General features: G+C 48.3%; 1 long non-coding RNA gene across 2 annotated transcripts in view; it reads left to right on the top strand.

Annotated features, from left to right (window-relative positions):
* The first annotated feature begins 414 nt into the window (after positions 1-414).
* Positions 415-12,153, top strand: part of LOC135182562 (uncharacterized) — a 39,107-nt gene continuing 27,368 nt past the window's right edge. For both annotated transcript variants that reach the window (XR_010305244.1, XR_010305245.1), the window contains exon 1: positions 415-584. This is a non-coding gene — a long non-coding RNA (uncharacterized LOC135182562). The remainder of the gene's footprint in view (positions 585-12,153) is intronic.

Here is a 12,153-nt window from a genome sequence, read left to right as displayed (position 1 = left end):
GGTTGGACTTGATGATCTATGAGGTCTCTTCCAACCTTGGTGATACTGTAACACTTCAATCTTCAGCATGTCTTTAGCCATTTCACATGTTCTGACAGCTCTGATGTGTCTCTCCTGTTTAGCTGGGGTTCAAAGCTTTACAACAGAAAAAGGCAGCTCTAGGCATAAACAAGCAGGAGACAGTAAGCAGAACGTTTTGCATAATTAACTTCATGATATAAGGTGTGAGTGTTATTTTAGTTTTAAATGGCTTTATCCTTTGGTAAAGCAAGAGCTAGGAAGTGTTGCTGCTGCTGGATTCCCAACAGCTGCAGAACTACACCTAATGCATCATTCAGAGCAAGGGTTCACCGTGACCACAGGTGTAGTCATTTAAACAATGATTTGGGGTTGCAGAGCTCAGCTGCAGTGAGTAACTTGTGAATGTATGGAGAGAAGCCATAGCTCTGTGGAGGAGCCAGGAAGAAGTAATGCAAGAGCCAAGGCAGCAGGGAGCTGTACCCTCGTGAAGCCAGGATATGGTGGCATGATGTGCCTAAGAATGCTCATGAGTTCCAGGATTTGATGACTGCTGACAACAAACTGTGAGTGCATTGTGCTGATGGGGATAGTGGTTAAAACTGCTGGGAGGTAGCTACCTACTGGATCTCCCCAGTGAGAGAAAGCTTAGAATGCCTGTGTACCATAGAAACTGATCTTCTGTTCAACCTTGATATGCCAGCCTAACCTGGGGTTCCCTTTCCACTCTGCAAAGTTTCCCTCAGATTCTGCGGATGTAGAAGCTTGTATCATAGGGAAGTTTGCTTCTTAAAAGTGCTTAGAAGAGGAATTCATCTCAGATGCTTCAGGATGGAGCTTGAACTGGTGATTTCTAAGGAGAGCATAGTCCTGCTTTGATTAACTCTTGAAAAGATGAGAGACTTAGAGACTGGAGCTATAGCTTCTTTAGGCAGGAAGAAAAGAGATGCCTCTTATGTTGATGTCTCCTGTTTCTCAAGCAGTATGGGCAAGTGGAGCAAAGGCAAGACAATTTTCTGCAGTTGGGGTGCATTGCTATCACTTCTATTTAGCTTTAAACACTCATGCCCTCCCCTGTTTGTAGTGGATACCTGAAGCTTGTATGAACATTTAAACAGGAATGGTGATGGGGTATCTCATGTCTGGAAAGAGAAGAGCCCTAGCTGTAGAGCAAATAAACCAGAGGGGTTTTTCTTTTCATGAAGTAGGTTCCTAGCTGTTAGGCTGCAGGTGCTGCTTGTTTCACATGAGAGCACCTGTTCTGGTGGGTGCTGACTGTAATTGCAGTATGAGAGACTTTTTTTTTTCCTCTGAAGGTTGTGCACTCTGTTTTTTACTACAAACAAACAAAAAATCCCCACAATTAAATGCTATAGTGCAGGAGAGGATTTGTCTCCACTCCTCCTAACAGCTGTTTGTTGCAAGAGCCCTGGCACAAACAGAGTGTTTGTGTCATTCCATCTCTGTATCTTCCACTGGTGTTGCACCAGGAAGGAATGTTATCCCTGTAGAAATTGAAATGTGGATCTAAATTGCACATGTGTATGCTTATAAAGTATCTTTGCAATGTAACTAGGAGCAGCTAATTGAGGAGGAAGTACACTTCATTCTGTCCTTAATCCCCAAATCAGCGTGTCAGCAGCGAGTTTCTGCCTGCAGGAAAAAGAGGGTCAGAGAAGCAAGTAGTCCACATGCCAACATGGTCATGTTTTCTTTGGGTCCTGCAGAATTGCTGAGAGATCAAAGTGGTGATGTTACTCCTTGTGTAATATCTCTGCTTATCCAGAGAGTATTTCCTTTATGCATCGTCTGCTAAGCGATGGTCAGAGCTCTGAGTGCCTGCAATTCATCAAGTTCGTAACACTTAGGTTCACTATAAGAGAAGACAAAGCTGTTTATGTGAGGTTTTGGTTGTTAAAAAACATTGCTACAAAATGAACACAAATCAGAGGTGCTATGCCCTGGCTCTGGGTGGTGTTATTGAAGAAATAATGAAATTGTCTAAAGGCTGTTACATTGCTGCAGCCTGGAGAGCTTTGTGTGAGTGTAAGGGAGTAGAAGCACCCTCTAGAAATTGAGTGAAGGGATTGATATTTATCCTGGACTCCAGCCCACAACTTGAAAGAGCTGAGTGAAAGCCTTCATCCTACTTTCTTGCATTCCACAGGTGGGTTTGTGGTGGGAGGTTCTTGCATGAAGCAGGTATTGTCCACGTCCAAGCTTTAGTCACTCTGTGGAAGCGATCTTAGGCTATCCACACCTCATGTTTCCCTCTGACAGTGTGCTGCAGCAAAGGTAAATACATTGAGAAGCACTCTGTGTCTCTCACAGTGGGCAGTAGAGGAGGAAGGACAGGACAGAAGACAATTTGCTCTCATGGTTGTAGTTTACCAGGACATCCTTGATGTGACTTGAGACATAGCTGACATCCTCCTAAGTGCCTCATCCAGGCTTTGCTTGAACACCTCCAGGGACGGTGACTCCTGGGCAGCCCATTCCAATGCCAATCACTCTCTCTGGGAAGAACTTCCTCCTGACATCCAGCCTAGACCTCCCCTGGCACAACTTGAGACTGTGTCCCCTTGTTCTGTTGCTGGTTGCCTGGCAGAAGAGATCAACTCCACCTGGCTACAGCCTCCCTTCAGGTAGTTGTAGAAAGCAATGAGATCAGCCCTGAGCCTCCTCTTCTCCAGGCTGCACACCCCCAGCTCCCTCAGCCTCTCCTCATAGGATTTGTGCTCCAGGCCCCTCACCAGCTTTGTCGCCCTCCTGTGGACACCTTCCAGTACTGCAACATCTCTCTTGAATTGAGCCCAGAACTGGACACAGCACTCAAGGTGTGGCCTGACCAGTGCTGAGTACAGGGGAAGAATAACCTCCCTTGTCCTACTGGCCACACTGCTCCTGATCCAGGCCAGGATGCCATTGGCTCTCTTGGCCACCTGAGCACACTGCTGGCTTATGTTCACCTCCTATCTACCAGCACCCCTGGGTCCCTTTCTTCCTGGCTGCTCTCCAGCCACTCTGTCCCCAGATTGTGTTCAGTTCTGTTCTGTTGCAGAGCTGCTATGTTACCTGATGGTAACACTGTGGTTGGGTATTGCTTACCTCCCTCCAGCTACCTGTTAGATTTCATCTTTTGTGTATTGGGATTCCTTAAATGCCCCGAAGCATTGTCATTGGGAAAGACAGAAGAGCAGTGGAGTCTATAATGAATCACTTCAATGGATTTTGCACCTCCTTCTGCTCAGTGTTTGTTACTAATAACACTCCTTAAGCTACCTGCTGACTTGGATGGTGGATAGCATGCTGCTGGCCTGTGGGTTTTCTGTGTAATCTGTCTCAAAAAATGCATTGAGAAGGTTCAATCAGATCAAAGCTGCCTGTGCTAAGCACAATCCTGAAGTGCATACAGGAGGCTAAGCTAGAGCATGCAGCAAACCAGGCTATGTAGATACTTTAGCTGTGAGACTTCAAAAAATCATCTCTTCTCCCTGCCCACTGACATTCAGCCACAAGGGTGGTGCTTCCCTGCACATGCAGGTTACTCCAAATTCATAGAATCAACCAGGTTGGAAGAGACCTCTAAGATCATCCACTCCAACCTAGCACCCAGCCCTGTCCAGTCAACCAGACACTGTGACTAAGTGCCTCATCCAGGCTTTTCTTGAACACCTCCAAGGATGGTGACTCCACCACCTCCCTGGGCAGCCCATTCCAATGCCAATCACTCTCTCTGGGAAGAACTTCCTCCTGACATCCAGCCTATACCTCCCCCAGCACAACTTGAGTCTGTGTCCCCTTGTTCTGTTGCTGGTTGTCTGGGAGAAGAGATTGACCCCCACCTGGCTGCAACCTCCCTTCAGGTAGTTGTAGACAGCACTGAGGTCCCCCCTGAGCCTCCTCTTCTCCAGGTTAAACAACCCCAGCTCCCTCAGCCTCTCCTCATAGGGCTTCTGTCATCTGGAAAGACTCTGCTTTCTTCCTTTACCCAGCTGAGCTATTATTGCAGCAATAAAGTGCAGATGTGATGGGGTGGCTCTGCCTTTCTCTTGTAAGTGCTCTGGCAGGAACCTGGTATTTTTCTTGCCAAATACTTCTGTAAGTGGTAGGAAGACCCATGGGGTTTCAGGAGCAGGATAAATGCCTAGAAAGTTGGGCAGGGGAGGTGAGAGATGGCGCTTCTTTACCATATGTCAGAGCTTTGTGCTCACACAGATGTTTGCTGGAAGCCATGAGAGCCTAATGCCTTCAACTTCCAAGTCAGATGGGGCACAGGAGCTTTCTGAGCTTATCCAGCATCACCTTTTAAAGCATGTGAGATGAGCATCAGACAATTTGTTTTCATCATGTGACAATAGCAAGAGTGCTTGGCTTCATGGAAAACAATTCCTGGATGTACATTCAACATTTTCTCACTTCCTCCAGCATATGTGTTCTGTGGGTCTTCAGCAGCCATGCAGTGACTGCCTGCCTCCAGTCCCAGCCTGGGTTGGGTGGGATTGTGGCTCTGGGGGAGAGAGAGGGGCTGATGTTTCTGGAAAGAAGCGATGATCTGTGTCTATACTCCTGGCAAGATCTTGCCTTTTAGATTGGACAAAGCAAATTTATCCTCTGAAAAAATCTATCCAGAAGGACAGGCCCTTTTAGGAATACATAGTTATCAGTCTCTCTAATCTTAGGTGCCTATCACTTGTATCCAAGTTGTGCAATACAGATGTCCAGAGAGGCCGGAGCCATTCAATAAAGCTGCTGCTGTGGTTCTTTACGTTAATACTGAGCTTGAGCACATCGCTCCTGCGGGCAGTGGTCTGGAAAACTACTACATGCAGCTCTTGGCCTCAAAGAGCATTGGGGATAACAAAAGAAGGAACAGGCTGAAGCCAGCCTGGGAGTCTTGACAGTCACAGCTTGGAACACGGGGGAGGCATTTTTCTGGTCTTTGAGCTCTGTGGCAGCAGTTGGCCTCTTAGTTCCCAGTATTTACTGACATATATTTTTGATAGTTGCAGCTCTTATTGTCTGTGATAAAGGGCTGGACAAAAGGTCCATTGATCAGGAGGTTCTTGCTATCCATCTTTGTCAGTGTCTCCAGACCGTGAGTTAGTGGTTGCAGTGGCACTGCAAAGCTGCCCTGCTGCATCAGGCTGGCACGAGTTGCGCTTGCTGGGAGGAAAGAGGACTGTGATTCTCTGATAGCAGCGAGTGTGCACTTGCAGATCTTTTTTCCTTCCTCACCACGTGAAGAGGCAAACTGTTGTGTGGATACAGTGTCACTGGTGTGTGACAGACTTGCTCAATGCCAAATTCCAAGCCAGTGGTGAACTTGGTGTAATTTAGCAAGGAGCAGTCTGCCAGGACTGAATGCATGTGACGTTGAAACCCCGTGTGGGAGATTGTCCAAGACAAAGATCATGAACTTCATAATATTTATTTTCTTTCTGAAAAGAAAGCAGCTAAAGAGTGGAGAGAATCTTAATTCTGGGGGAAAACAAACAAACAAACTGAGTTTGCTAAAAAAAGTGAAATATCTCCCAGAGTTGCTGCTTGAGCTAAACATTGTCTGCTTCCCAGTGCTGAGAAATGGTGTTTGGTACAACTATATAGCCAAAGGAACCTAGGCATATATATGAAATGCTTTTATTTAATGTCATACTCAAAACAGAGGCCACATTAGAGGTTAAACTGCATCACATGCAAGGACAGAGAAGTTGAATACTTTTATTTCTCAAATGGAAAGGAATAAGGTACAGACAATAAAAAGTGTCAATACTGTCAATGTGTGTGCAGAAAAGAAGGTTGTATCTTGTGGCTCTGGAGTGGAACTTAAATTCAGACATCATAATGCAGATACATGAGAAACTTCTGTTGTAAGGAACTAGCTGGAGGATGTGAGATTTCACTAGAGCTTCTTTATAATGCAGTTAAGAGTGCAGTATTAAGGACTGACAGTAAAATTGGACAGCAATAATTGGGATTTATAGTTACCTATAGTATTTACTCAAAATCACAGGATCAGAGGATGCCAGTGTTAGGAAGAGACAGAGAGAGTGATTTGCCATTGGAATGGGCTGCCCAGGGAGGCAGTGGAGTCACTGTCCTTGGAGGTGTTCAAGCCAAGCCTAGATGAGGCACTTAGTGCCATGGTCTAGTTGATTGGATAGAGCTGGGTGCTAGGTCAGACTGGATGATCTTGGAAGTCTCTTCCAAGCTGGTTGATTATATGATTCTATGACCCAAAGAGATCATCGAGTCCAGCCCCCCTGCCAGAACAAGACCACACAATCTAGCACAGATCACAGAGGAACACATCCAGACAGGCCTTGAAAGTCTCCAGAGAAGGAGACTCCACAACCTCTCTGAGGAGCCTGTTCCAGTGCTCTGTGACCCTTACAGTAAAGAAGTTCCTTCCCCCTTGTGTTGAGGTGGAACCTGCTGTGCTGCATCCTACACCCATTGCTTATTCATTTTCTAGGAAGCTTTTTTGAGTAATGGAATGCAGAAGAAACATTTTCACCTCAAAAATTAACATGCCTAAAAGGATGTGATCATGTTTGCCTGAGTTGTTTTTTTGTCACCGTGTTGTTTTTTGTATGTGTAAATTGCATCTTTGTTTCTGACACCTTCCATGCCGCGTTCTGCCGTTGGGGAAGATGGGTTTGCGGGTCATCTGGCTGGACTCAGGGATGCAGCCCCGCACGTAGTGGTGCAAAAAGTCCCCCTGCAGTGGACCCAGGAAGCTGTCGAAGCTGGGGGTGAGTGGCGCCCACTGAGCATGGGCAGGCAGGGGTCACCAGTGCCAAGGCAGAGCTCCCAAGCTGAGCGCCAAGAGGAGCTCCCGCCTGGCTGCGGCCCCCGTGCCTGGTCACGGGTGGGACTGGAGTAGGAACGGAGCCTCTGCCTCCTGCTGACCTTTGTAGGCTCTGGACGTGCCCGCCTGAGCTGCTCTCGCCAGCCAGTCTGCCAAGTGTGGGAGTCATTAACTTCACCCCGATGGAAAACTGTTTCGTGCTCCTGATCCAAAGCGAGCCCGCCATGGCTTGCTCCGCAGGACGAACGCACACAGTGGTAGCCCTGCCCGCTGCCACTCTCCAACCCTGCGGCTCCGTCCTGCCGCCTGCGCGCTGCCCGCCGCGCCGCTCCGCTCCGCTCTGCCGTCTCTCATTTGCGGGGCCGGGCGTGGGCCCCGCCGGCGGCTCTCGCCGAGGCGCCCTCATCGGTGCTGCGTGCGGCGGCAGGACCGAGGAGCACGCTGACAGTGAGGACGCTGTACCCGGGTTCCCGCACCCTGGCTGGGGACCGGAGCCTGCCTCCCGGTGGCGAGAGCCCCGCGTCCCAGCTACCTGTCGGTCTGGCAGCCGCATGACGTGCGCCCGGTGCCGCGGACGCGCAGATGAGGCTCTGGCGGGAGCGAATTGTGACAGCTTTTGGCCAGTAGGATAATTGAGGGGCACAAAGCTGTTAGAGCAAATAATACGATAAAAGGGGGTGCAGAATCTGAGGTCCCCTGTGAACGCTGGTTTGGACAGCCTGTGGCCGTGGAGGTCTCTGTAATACACCCTGAATAGATGATCTAATCCATAACGTGAAGTAAAGCCTCTGCCTGGGGTTGTGGTGGGTTTGCTTCTATACTCAATAATCTTTTGTTTTAATTCTTTCTTTTCTTTCACTGGCATCAGCTTCCTGGGAAAAGTGTTGCCAGGGAGCCTGCTGCATCCTCTCAGGGGCCCTGTCCTTTCTTTGCCTTCTCCGTCTTGCCTTTCTCCTTTTGCTCTGTCTCTTTCCCCTTTCTTTTCTCTTGTAACGTGTAACCTTCTTTCCCTCTTCTTCTTTTCTTCTCGAGTTCTCTGGGATTGTGCTTGCTGTACAGAGGGTTTTTCATTCCTCCTTTCCATCTGTGCTCTCTTGCCTTTTGTTAGGGTCTTTCCACCTTTTCCTTTTCCCTCCCCATTCTTCAGATTTTCTTTCTTCCTCACACTTTCTTCTGCTCTGGGGAAGTCTCTCTTCCACTCTCTGACCTGCTTTCCATCTTCCCTTGCAACATCTGCTTCTTGGTTGTCAGTCTTTTTCTTTCAGTTCCTTCTGCCATCTCCTTAACCCCTCAGTGCTGTATCTCTGAAGTGAGATGGTCCAGCTCAAGAAACAGCAAGCTGCAAACGGATCTGCTGTGTTGCTCCATTGTAGACTTCTTCTGCTTGGGTTTTTCCTTGCCAGCAGCAGAGCACCAGGCTCTCTGCTCAATGGCTCAGACACCCACCTGCTGCGCAGGTGTAGTGATCCCTTGTGGAGTCATTAGCAGAGGCTAGAGAGGTTGGGTGTCAGTTGGTGGGACAAATATCCACTTGCACAACCACATGCAGCCAGTGCAATCATGAAGAACAGAGCTGGGACACATGGGCTATTCCCCCTTTATTAATTTAAAGCCATCGTCCACCCAAGGCGTAAGATAAGGGTTTGGCTTCTGTTATCCTGTGAGATACTGGGTGATAAGATTCCAGGTATGAATTGGAGGATTTAGATGATACTCAAACAAGTCCATGTGGGTGATTTTTCAGTAGGCAACAGAAGTAAATTGAAGTACTGTGGCCAGGCCAGAGGTGCTGCCCAGTATTATACACAGTGTGGTACCTGGTGCTGAGAAGGGGTTTGACAACTTGGTAGGCTCCAAATGGCCAAGCATGATGTGTTGGTCTTCACAACACTCCTATGAATGAACTCAAGTTATATGTGAGGTCATTGGAAATTGCATCTACCTTGCCAGCTTTTTCCTTGCACTGGCAGAGATAAGATGGTATCAGCTGATTAGCTTGACCTTCCAGTTGTGATGCTGAGCCCTGCCCAGGCTGGTGTGGTGAAAGCAGGGATATGGATTTATTTCTTTAGGCTGCCTGTGCCTCCCTCTTGTCATCTGAATGCACCTTATCAGCCAATAAACGTTGGGATTAATCAGCTTGGATGGGAAACTTAGCACAGATGCTGAGATGCTGCAGTGAGTGATATAGCTGAGAGCAGTCTTCGTTCTTGTTGGAAGTGGACAGCAGTAAGGATTCTGTGCTGTGAGAGATGCTGTGGTCACTTGGGATCCAACATCATAGTGCTTGAAGCCTCACACATCCTGGTAGTATTTGTTGTAGGGTTCAGCCCAAGGAAACACTGTTGCTGGTTGTTCAAGCCCTGTCTTGTTGGTTCATGAGTATTTCCCACTTTAGCTTTTGGGCTCCATATTTTTCCAGACTTTTCCAGAGTGTGCAGTGTTGCTCTGCTCCGCTGGACAGCTGTGTTTCACCCCAGAGACAGCTGCCTCTCAGTGGCAGATGAAGAGGAGTATTTTGAGCACTACTGGGCTGGGCCACCATAAAATAATCCTTTTATCCAAAGTGAGCATTGTAAAGAGTGCTGTAATTCTTTTTATTCTTTTTTTTTTCCCCTGGCCTTTTTTTCCCCCCTTTCTTCCCCCCCCCATAGGAATATTTCTGCCTTTCTCCCTCCCCCTTTCTTCATTGTTATTTCATTTAAAAATCTCTCTTTCCAGAGTTTTTATTCCAGCCCCACTGCCTGTGATCCCGGTGGGGTGAGGGGAGGAGAGCTGAGTGACAGGCTAATAACCTGCTCCGTCTCTCGCTCCAAGCCCAGTGGCAGGTGTCCCAGGGCCCCTATTGAATGCCACCATCCAAAAAAAAAAAAAAAAAAAAGAATTATCAACAATCTTCCTTCAACAATGATTTATTATTGCCATAATTTGCCTTGGTACAATGAGCTGCAGAGCATATTTCTGCACCGGGCTGACAGGGATTTGATGGCTCCAGGTTCCTATTTTATTTAGTCTTGAGCCTAATATGATTTGGTTACTCTCGCCCCCTCCTTCCCATTGCTCTCCTCCCTCCTCACCCAACCTTTTCTCATTTTGTTTTGTTTTCTACGAGTGTGTGTTTCGCATAACCCTGGGCCGGCTGACAGCGCTTGTAAAAACCAGAAGTCGATCTTGCAGTGGCTTTTCACCATTAATCAAGCTGCCTGGAATTGGAAAGTAACACTGACAGGCTTTTATCTTGGAGAGAAGGAGGATGGCAGATGTATTTTATGGTGGATGAGCCTTCACGGCTTCTATTAGACTGGGGCTTCAGTGGTACAAGGTGGTGGTTTGGGGGAGGAGGGGAGCGAGGGGGAGGAGAAGCTGGGGAGCAGCCTATAGATAAATAGATCCGTCAGTCAGGCGATGTGGAGGTCTCCAGGCGGCCAGCCATTGTAGGTGACAGAAAAGGCAATCAAAGACAAAACAAATCAAAAGGTACATCTTATCAGCAGCAGGCCAGCTGGACTTCCACCGCACTCGGAGGCCCCGCCGAGGGCAGGAGAAATTAATCGTGCTGTCGAGGCCAGAGAAATTGTCGCCGCTGAAGGTCCAAGTTCAGGCGAGTGGAGGTGGCCAACATTAAAGGAGAGGGAGAGCGGGGGGTGGGAGGAGAGGAGCGAGGAAGCGAGTGCTGCCGTCCCGCCACCTCTCTCCCTCCCTCTCTCCCCCAGCCTCTGTGGGCTCCTGACAAGTGCATTCATCGTGCGATGATAGCTCGGCACCTATGATTGGTACCTTTAATAATATAGCCCTCGCTCAGCTGTCACCCTGAAAGAACAATTTTTCCTCCTGCTTTCCTCGATGCAAAGATACATCTGTAATGAGAAGGGTGACAGAAAGTGGGAGCGTGGGGAGCCAAGGAAAGTTTGGAAGAACATTAATCAAAAAGTGAAGCTGGAGGTGATGCTGGCTGCTCAACGTGCCCATGCCTCCACAGGGAGCCAGCATTGGGGTTTGGTGCTCCTGTCATGTTCTGTGGCCCACAGTGCTTCAGGGTGCCCTCAACATAGGGAGAGGAATGCTTTACCCACCCTTGGAAAGTAGCAACTTTGAAAGACAACATCTTCTTGCATAGCAGAGGTAGTCATGGCAGGAGAGGCCAGGGGGTAGCCACTTGTGCAGAGAGTCCTTGGTGTAAAACAGCCCAACTCCTTTTTGTGCAATGCATTTACATTAGAGTAAAGTGAAAAAGGGATAGAGGTCTCTCTTTGGTCCTCAGCTTGGAGAAAGAAGCATGTGGTTTCAAGTCCTGTGAACCTCCTTGCAGTGGAGACTCACTTGCATCCTAGTCTGGATAATCAGAACTCCATCCTTTCCATCCGTCCACACTCAATCCCCATTCCACTCCTTAGAAACAAGGTGCAAAACCTGCCCTATTTCCCTAAAGGAGACGGTTTGCATTCCAGAGCATGATGCCCTAATCTCTTGGCTGTGGTGTGTATGGCCTCTGGCTCCTGTTACAATTACAGCCCCATCTGTGTGGAAGATGCTTGTGTGTTAGTCCAAGCCCCAAAGCCTTCAGTTATGGACTGAGTTGCAATATTCTGCTGCCTGCATCTTCATCAGCACCCAGCCCTGCACCACTGCACCCAGGGCCACCGCAGGAGGTGTATGAGGGCTCCTGCAGCAGCTGCCCAGCACTTTACATACCCATGAAGTTGTCTTTCCATCAGCCTCTCCGAGCGATCATGCCTGTTTGAGATTAGCTGGGGAAGTTTGGGGTGATAGATTCTGCCCCTGGTGTAAAAAAGATGGTGGCAGCCTGTGCTGGCAGGCTGGGGAGAGCAGCAGGCACATACATCTGCAGGAGGCATGGAAAGGGCTCGTGTTTGTTGTATTTAAGAAACATGTCTATTTTAATGTAAAGGATCAGCAGCAGTGTCCTCGAACATGGTTATCTGCTGTGGTTTTTAGCAACTTTCCAGGCCGCCTGGCTCGGCTCTGTTGTCAGCCCCTCCCTGGGACAAAGCCCTTGGGCTTGAATTCTTCAGCATTAGTGTTTGGCAGTCAACTCTCTCATTCTTTATATTCATTCTCTTGTACCTACAACAGATTTGCTAATCTGCATCTGTTTTTGTTTTTATCCTAATAAAAGTGGGGCTTATGTGTAGACCTGGATCAAACAGGTTTGTCTGTAAAAGCTAAGGGTGCCTGTCTCTGCGGCCTGTCATCTCAAATCCTGAAGGATCAGAAGGAAAGCAGGGAGGGTTAGGCAGTGTCTCCAAAAGAAGTGGTTTGTTCGATATGGTTTTCCAAACCTGGTCGGTGATTACTTTCTGCCT

This window comes from Pogoniulus pusillus, chromosome 16 (assembly GCF_015220805.1).
Source record: "Pogoniulus pusillus isolate bPogPus1 chromosome 16, bPogPus1.pri, whole genome shotgun sequence".
NCBI classification, from domain to species: domain Eukaryota; kingdom Metazoa; phylum Chordata; class Aves; order Piciformes; family Lybiidae; genus Pogoniulus; species Pogoniulus pusillus.
The sequence above is the reverse complement of the archived record's forward strand: the minus strand, read 5'-3'. Positions and strand labels throughout refer to the sequence as shown.